Genomic DNA, 8,964 nt, shown 5'->3' with positions numbered 1-8,964 from the left:
AGTTTCGATGATAACAAAGTATTAAAATGTCAATTGGATATGCTAATATTTGTTCAAGTGTGTAGGACCATAGAAAAATATTTATTAATCTTAAACTCAGTCATTGGTTTTGAAAGAACAAATGAGAGCAATAGAATTTACAAAAGGAAGCTTATGTTGCAAGACAGAGGCTGAAGACCAACAGAGTCTGAAGACCATCAGAAGCTGACGTCATCAGAGAGTCTGAAGATCATCAGAAGCTGAAGTTCATCAGAGTCTGAAGACTGGAAGCTAAAGTTAGTTAGAAGTTGTTATTCTGACTTCATATCATTGCAGAAGGAATAGAAGCCTAGAGCAATGGCTATTTTAGAGGAATTAGAAGGCATTGGATGCATATCCACTGAAGTGCGTAGGAAAAGGACAACAGTACAATTGTACAACGACTACTCCACTAATCCATTCTGTTGGAACAAAATGTGTTTAACATTACCCTTTGAAAGTTTTGATGATAACAAAGTATTAAAAATTGTCAATTGGATATGCTAATATTTGTTCAAGTGTACAGGGCCATAGACAAAAATTTGACATCTTAAATAGGTTCCAGAAGAACAAAAGAGAGCTAAGGAATCAACAAAAAGGAAGCTTGAAGCATCTGAAGAGAAGTGCTCCTGAAGTATTGTGCTCCTGAAGTGGTGACGTCATCAGAAGCAAGTTCATCAGAAGCATCTCATCAGAAGTTGAAGATCACCAGAAGCTGAAGTTCATCAGGAGATGCAAGAGTTAAAGCTTCAAAGGTTGTTCAATGGATTTAATCTCGTCTAAGCATTGCAGAAGACTGGGAGAGTGAAGCAACGACTAATTTGAACGGATTTTAAGGCATTGGATGCTTGTTCTTTAAAGAGCGTTGACAAAGTACAATTGAACGAAGTGTACAACCACTACCTCCACTACTCTATTTGTGTCTCTGCTACAAGACAAGAATAACAGCTCTGCCTGCAATGATGTTTCTTCACAATTGGAATGGATTTGAAATTGATCCTTCGTAGGAAATAACCATATCAGGCAAAAGATCATTGGTAATTGATCAAAGCTTCAAACGACTCTATTTTGATGTGCTGGCAATTCACAACGTCTCTTTCACACGTCTATATAAAGGAGTGAAGACTTGGAGATTGGCAAGGACTCAACAACAATTTACAAGTGCCAAAACTCTGCTGAAATTGTTCTGCATTCAAAAGTTCACTTAGAATTATTAACTTTCATATCTTAGAAATTCTAGAGTCTTAAGAGTCTGTATCTGATTTGTATTTTGTACACCATTGATTGTATATCAAGTGTTCAACCTCAAACATTTTTCTTTGTAATTCTGTTTGAATAAAAGTCTCTTGCAGTTGTGCTTGAGCATTAGAAGTCTCTTGATTGTGTTCAGGAGCATAGGAAGTCTCTTGCAGTTGTGCTTAAGCAGTTTGATGTCTCTTGCTAGTTACAGCAATGAGCATTTGTAATCAGATATTACATTTTAGTGAACTCTCCTTGGAAGTGCAAGGGGGACAAGACTACTTCAGGTTTGTGGAAGGAACCTGTATAATTGCTTTATGTTTATCTTCTTTCTCTCTATGTTTTTATCCGCTGCAAGTTAGTCCTGAACATCACTTCAGAAGTAGAACTCTATCTGTTTCTGATCAGTGTTTTCAGCTTAGGAGTAAACGAGGAAAAAGCTAACACAATTCAACCCCCCTTCTTGTGTTTTTCTCACCTTCAATTGGTATCAGAGCCTTGGTCTGTTGTCTAAACTCTTAACAGTGTAACAAAAAAAGATCTGAGAAAAACATGACTGGTGATACCTCCAGTTCTGGATCTGGGAACAACAATGTTGTTCCATATGATTATGGTGACAAGAAATCTTGTAACGCTCGTTCTAATAATTTAATTATTTTAATGAGTTTTAGATTATATTTATGTGATCTATATAATTTATGTGAGATGTTGTGACTTATTTTATTATTTAATAAAATAAGATTCGAAAATAAAATAAATATTGAGATGTGGGGTTATTTTGTGAAATTAGAAAGTTTAGTGGTAGAAAGAGGAATAAGATAAATTAGATGAGGGAGAAGTTAGGTTTAGAAAGACATTTGTACGTACGATCAATTTTTGGTGAAAAGGGAGAAAAAGTCAAGAGAAGAGGAGAAGACGAGAGGGGCTGCGATTTTATCATTCTAAGGTAAGGGTGAGACTAACATTCAGTATTATTAAGTCTGTAATTTTGATAATTAGATTTAACATGTTGTAGGTTGAGTTTGTGAGAATTTGATAATTAGGGTTCGAAGTCGTTATAGGTTGTTAGTTGAATAAGAGTCTATCAAGTTCATGTCCAGTTGGTGTTCAGTTCATAGAATAATCATAGGTAGAGTTTTTTATCTACTGAGAAGCCCAAAATCGGCCACCGAATTGTCAAAATCGGCCACCAATTTCTGATCTGAATTTCCAGTTCTAGTTCTGCAAAAATCGGCCCCCGATTTGTCAAAATCGACCACCGATTTTCTGTCAGGCCAATCTAGAAAACATTCACATTTTTCACCCTTTTCCGTTTTGAATTTGCCTTCGGTGTAAACATGAAAGTTCTAGATAATTGTGTTAGTAAAACTTAGTAAAAATGATTTTGCCTTCCGTTTTGCCTTTGGCTCAAAAATGATTTTTAGATTTTGAGTTATGACGAAAATACTCCAAGTGGGTCTTAGTAAAACTTTATGAAAATTCAGCATAACTATTTCTAAGTTAAACCAAAACTTATGGATTGTCTCCAAACTTCAAAGCATGTGTACTATGAGTTCAATTAAGGTGTTTAAGAGTATTTAACCTATGCTGTGATGAGTCTAACTAGTGGTAGGGTGCCTTGAATTGTTGCCTTGCGATCCTTTTCGCACGTGTAGTCTTGAGATGACCTTGGGGTAGGAAATGAAAGTTATTAATGATGTTAGAAGTTGTCCAGAAGACTTGAATTAAGATGATTAATATTAATAGTAATGTGATGTTGTTAAATATGCACCTTAAGTATTACTTATGATGATTATGTTGATGCGATTCATTCTTTAATGATTATATGATGTATAAGAGCTGTTATTTGCTGCATATGTTGCTGTTTTGCTGTTGTTGACCATTAATGTCATAAAGTTGTAAATGTCGGTCTAAGTTGTAAAGTTGTAAGATGTCGTCCAAATTATTGGGGTCATATAAGATGTTCATGATGGTCAAGGTGTTTAAGATGTAAGATGTTGAGTACATGCATACTCATTCAAAGTTGAGGGCTTGATGCCCTGGAGCTTTTGCTCAAATATGTTGGGGGCTTGATGCCCTGGAGCCTTTTTACGCTCAAATATGTTGAGGCTTGATGTCCTGATTGGTACCACATGCATTTGCATTATTGAGATGATTTAAGATGATAAGAGTTGATTAAGTTGATGTTGATGAATGATTATGAAGTTGTTTACGATGATGCTATAATGCTACATGATTATTATTATGATATGTTGATGATGTTTATGATGATGCTATGATGTTACATGCTTATTATTGTGATATTTCGATGATGTTTATGTTGTTAAATGTGATTGGTGAATTATATGCTTAATATTGTTGTTTGTGAAATCTCACCCCTTCTGCTTGAAAACGTTGTTCTTCGTATGGGTAACTTGCAGGTAACCAAGATTAGTTGCAGTCGTGAGTGGATTCATCACAAGTGTGTGTCTTAGGTGCTTTGATACGTAACGGGATGGGAATTTTGTCATTGTTTTCCATTCCTTACATTTTACCTTATGAAACTTTTAAGAATTGTTGTTGAACTAAGAAGATATTATGAGATTTTATGTTGAGGCCCTTGTGCAAAAGATTATTTAAGATGTTGAAATAATTCTGCTGCGAAGTTTTAAATATTACGTTGTTGAATTTTGAAGGATTAATATTTATTTATTCGGTTTATGATTTTTAAGAAAAGAATGTGACACTCCGTTTATGATTGGGAAACTCTGATTTATTTTACGAAATTTTTATGCTGGGAAAACGGGGTGTTACAGATCTGATTTTGGAAAAATTCCTAAGTTCAATGGAGATCCTGAAGAATTTTCTTGGTGGAAAAGCAACTTCTACAGCTATGTCATGGGTTTAGATGAAGAACTTTGGGACATACTTGAAGATGGTGCTGGTGACTTGGTCCTTGATGAAGAAGGAGTTGTTGTTGATAGAAAGAAACATACTCCTGCTCAGAAGAAACTTTACAAGAAGCATCATACTATCAGAGGAGCACTTGTCACTGCTATACCTAAAGTAGATTATATGAAGATGAGTGACAAATCCACTACTAAGGCAATGTTTGCTTCTCTTTGTGTAAACTATGAAGGAAGCAAGAAGGTCAGAGAAGCAAAAGCTCTTATGCTTGTTCATCAGTATGAGTTGTTCAAGATGAAGGATGATGAAATTATTGAGGAAATGTACTCAAGGTTTCAAACCCTAGTCTCTGGACTACAAATACTGAAGAAGAGTTATGTTGCTTCTGATCATGTTAGCAAGATACTAAGAAGCTTACCTGCTAGATGGAGACCTAAGGTTACTGCTATTGAGGAAGCTAAAGATTTAAACACTTTAAGTGTTGAACATCTTGTTAGCTCTCTCAAGCTTCATGAGATAAGTCTAAATGAACATGAGCCTGCTAAGAAGAGTAAATCTATTGCTCTACCATCTAAAGGGAAGTCATCAAAAGCTCTTAAAGTTATTAAATCTGAAGAAGAATCACCTGATGGAGACCCTGATGAAGATCCAACTGAGAAGATGGCTATGCTTTCTAACAAGCTTGAGTATCTGGCAAGGAAGAACAGGAAGTTTCTGAGTAAGAGAGGTGGCTTCAAGAGCTCCAAGAAAGAAGATCAGAAGGGATGCTTCAACTGTAAGAAGCCTGGACATTTCATTGCTGATTGCCCTGATCTTCAAAAGGAGAAATCAAAGGATAAGTCAAAGAAATCAAGTTTCAACTCAAGGAAATTCAGAAAGTAGATTAAGAAGAGTTTAATGGCAACCTGGGAAGATTTAGATAGTGAATCTGGGTCTGAAAAGGAATAACTATAGATGAAGCAAATGTAGTTATGGGGTTAGTGGCTACTGTGACTTAAGAAGTAGATCCTGACTCAGACTCTGAAGATGAGAATGAGGTATATTCTAAAATTCCCAGAGAAGAACTTATTGAGTCTCTTAAAAAACTTCTTACACACTTTGAACTGAGAACCAATGAGTTGAAAGATTTAAAAGAAAAATATGTTGAGTTAATGAAACAACAAGAATCAACTCTATTGGATCTGAAAGCTTCTGAAGAAGGACTTAGAGGCTTTGACTTCATTTGTAAAACTTATGAAGAGAAGCTCAAGTTTCTTTGTCAGAAGCCACAAGAAAAGTGCAATGGAAAGTCTTTAAGCAAACATGAAATTGCTCTTGAGGATTTTATTATATCTGGTATTGACAGAAGCAAAGTTGCTTCAATGATTTACAACATTTACAAAAACAATGGTAAAGGGATTGGATTTTCAGGAGGGAAACCTAATGAAATCAGTCTCAAAGCATGTTGTGAATGCATCAAGGAAGGATTGAAAACCTTCTTTGTACCTGAAGGTGCTAAGTTTGAAACTGTAATTCAGTCAGAACCTGAAGCTTCCAGCTCTGAGGCTAAGATTACATCAAAGCCAAAGAACTCTAAGTCAAAGGCAATGATAAACTCTGATTCTAAGACTTCAAAGATCAAGATTTTGAAGAGATCAGAACCTGTTCCTCAGAGTCTGTTGAAACCTGAATCTGAAGTCCTGAAGTCTAAGTTTCAGAAGAACAAAACAATTATTGCTCCTGGGGAATCAAAACCAAAAGGTGTTAAATCTAAGGTAATGATTAATCAGAAGCTACCAAACTTACAGCACAAGGTATAAGAAGTGAAGAGTTAAACTTCTAGTACTAACCTCAAAGAACCCATAAAACAATGGGTACCTAAATCTGAAATTGTCAATGCTACAGATATGTCTAAGATCATGGAAAAACAAAAATCATGGTACCTAGACAGCGGTTGCTCAAGGCATATGACAGGAGAGAAGTCTATGTTCCTCACCCTCACAATGAAAGAAGGAGGAAATGTGAAGTTTGGAGGCAACCAGTCTGGCAAGATCATTGGTACATGAACTATTGGTAACTCTTCTATCTCAATTAATAATGTGTGGTTGGTAGATGGTCTTCAACATAACCTATTGAGTATCAGTCAATTTTGTGATAATGGTTATGATGTGATGTTTGAAAAGACCAACTGCACAGTAATCAACAAAGATAACAAGTCCATAGTATTTAAGGGAAAGAGGATGGAGAATGTCTATAAAATTAAATTCTCTGAACTGGATGACCAGAAGGTCATTTGTCTTATGTTAGTGAATGATAAGAAATGGATGTGGCATAGAAGGTTAGGACATGCTAACTGGAGATTAATCTCTAAGCTTAGTAAGTTACAACTTGTCAAAGGCCTACCAAATATCGACGATCATTCAGATGCACTTTGTGGTGCATGCCAGAGAGGGAAAATTGTGAAATCGTCTTTTAAAACAAAAGACATTGTCTCAACCTCCAGACCCTTAGAACTATTTCATATTGATTTATTTGGACCAGTTAGCACTGCATCCTTATATGGAAATAAATATGGATTAGTTATTATTGATGATTACAGCAGATGGACTTGGGTAAAATTCCTGAAAAGTAAGGATAATGCTTATGATGTATTCAGTAACTTCTGCACTCAAATACAGTCTGAAAAAGAAATGAAGATTTTAAAAGTAAGAAGTGATCATGGTGGAGAGTTTGAAAATGAGCCATTTGAAAATTTTTGTGAAAAACATGGAATTGTCCACGAATTCTCTTCTCCTAGAACTCCATAACAAAATGGGGTTATAGAGAGAAAGAATAGAACTTTACAAGAAATGGCTAGAACCATGATTCATGAAAACAATTTGGCTAAACATTTCTGGGCAGAAGCAGTGAATACAACATGTTATGTCTAAAATAGAATCTATATTAGACCTATCTTGTAGAAGACATCATATGAACTCTTTAAGGGAAGAAGACCCAATATCTCTTACTTTCATCAATTTGGATGTACCTGTTACATTCTAAATAACAAGCTCTACCTAAAGAAATTTGATGCCAAAGCCCAAAGAAGAATCTTTCTAGGTTACTCTGAAAGGTCAAATGCATACAGAGTGTATAATTCAGAAACACTTTCTGTTGAAGAATCAATGCACATTAAATTTGATGACAAAGAGCCTGGAAATAAAACTCCAGAGCAAGATGAAAGTTTTGCAGATATACAGGTTCCTGAAGATACTGCAGAACCTGATCGGATAGCTGAATCTGAAGATAGTCCAGAAGATAAACCAACTTCAGAAGCACAAGATAAAGTTGCTTCTGATGAAGCTCAAGATGGCTCTCAGCAAGCTACTCAATCCAAGAACACATTCAAGTACAAGTGTTCACATCCTGAGGATCAAATCATTGGGAACAAAGAAAGTCCTAGAAGAACAAGATCATATTTCAGACAAGAAAAGTTTATGATAGGACTGTTATCAGTGATTGACCCTGCTACAGTTGATGAAGCACTTTCAAATGATGGATGGATACTACCTATGCAGGAAGAGCTTAATCAGTTTCAAAGAAATGATGTGTGGCATCTGGTACCCAAACCTCAGCAGAAGAACATTATTGGAACAAAATGGGTATTCAGAAATAAGTTGAATGAACAAGGTGAAGTAGTCAGAAACAAAGCAAGACTTGTTGCACAAGGTTACAGTCAACAAGAAGGCATTGATTATACTGAAACATTTGCTCCAATTGCAAGATTGGAAGCAATCAGGTTACTTCTATCCCATGCAGTAAATCATGGCATAATATTATATCAAATGGATGTCAAGAGTGAATTTCTTAATGGAGTCATTGAAGAAGTGTTTGTCAAGAAACCTCCTGGTTTTGACGATCTTAAGCATCCTGACCATGTTTACAAACTTAAGAAATCACTATATGGCTTGAAACAAGCTCACAGAGCTTGGTATGTAAGACTAAGTAATTTCTTGATCAAAAATGATTTTAAAAGAGGCCAGGTTAACACAACACTCTTCAGGAGGACTCTTGAGGAAGACATTCTTGTTGTGCAGATATATGTTGAAGATATAATATTTGGTTCTACTAATGCATCTCTTTGCAAGGAATTTTCTAAGTTAATGCAGGATGAATTTGAAATGAGCATGATGGGAGAGTTGAAGTTCTTCCTTGGAATTCAAACAAAGCAAAGATGGAGTATATGTTTATGAAACAAAGTATACCAAGGAGCTTCTGAAGAAGTTCAAACTGGAAGATTGTAAAGTGATGAACACTCCAATGCATCCAACCTGCACCTTAAGCAAAGAAGATACTGGATCAACAGTAGACCAGAAGCTGTATAGAGGTATGATTGGTTCTTTGTTATACCTCGTCGCATCTAGGCCAGATATTTTATTCAGAGTATGCTTCTGTGCAAGATTCCAATCAGATCCTAGAGAATCTCATTTAACTGCTGTTAAGAGAATCTTCAGGTATTTGAAAGGAACAACTAATCTTGGACTCCTCTATAGGAAATCCCTAGATTATCAGTTGGTTGGATTTTGTGATGCTGACTATGCTGGTGACATGATAGAAAGAAAGTCAACAAGTGGCAAATGCCAATTTCTGGGTGATAATCTGATATCCTGGGCTAGCAAAAGACAAGCAACTATTGCTATGTCTACAACAGAAGTGGAATACATCTTAGCTGCAAGTTGTTGTACATAACTACTTTGGATGAAACATCAGTTGGAAGACTATCAAATTAATGCTAACAGTATTCCCATTTATTGTGATAATACTGTTGCTATTTGTTTGTCAAAGAATCCAATTCTACATTCA

At 35.6% G+C, this 8,964-nt stretch overlaps 1 pseudogene; it reads left to right on the top strand.

Moving 5' to 3' along the window:
- The first annotated feature begins 336 nt into the window (after positions 1-336).
- Positions 337-8,764, top strand: LOC146915580 (uncharacterized; annotated as a pseudogene).
- Positions 8,765-8,964: the final 200 nt, after the last annotated feature.

Source organism: Medicago sativa, chromosome 6, assembly GCF_051527215.1.
Source record: "Medicago sativa cultivar Bolivia chromosome 6, Bolivia_mono, whole genome shotgun sequence".
NCBI lineage: Eukaryota > Viridiplantae > Streptophyta > Magnoliopsida > Fabales > Fabaceae > Medicago > Medicago sativa.
The sequence above is the reverse complement of the archived record's forward strand: the minus strand, read 5'-3'. Positions and strand labels throughout refer to the sequence as shown.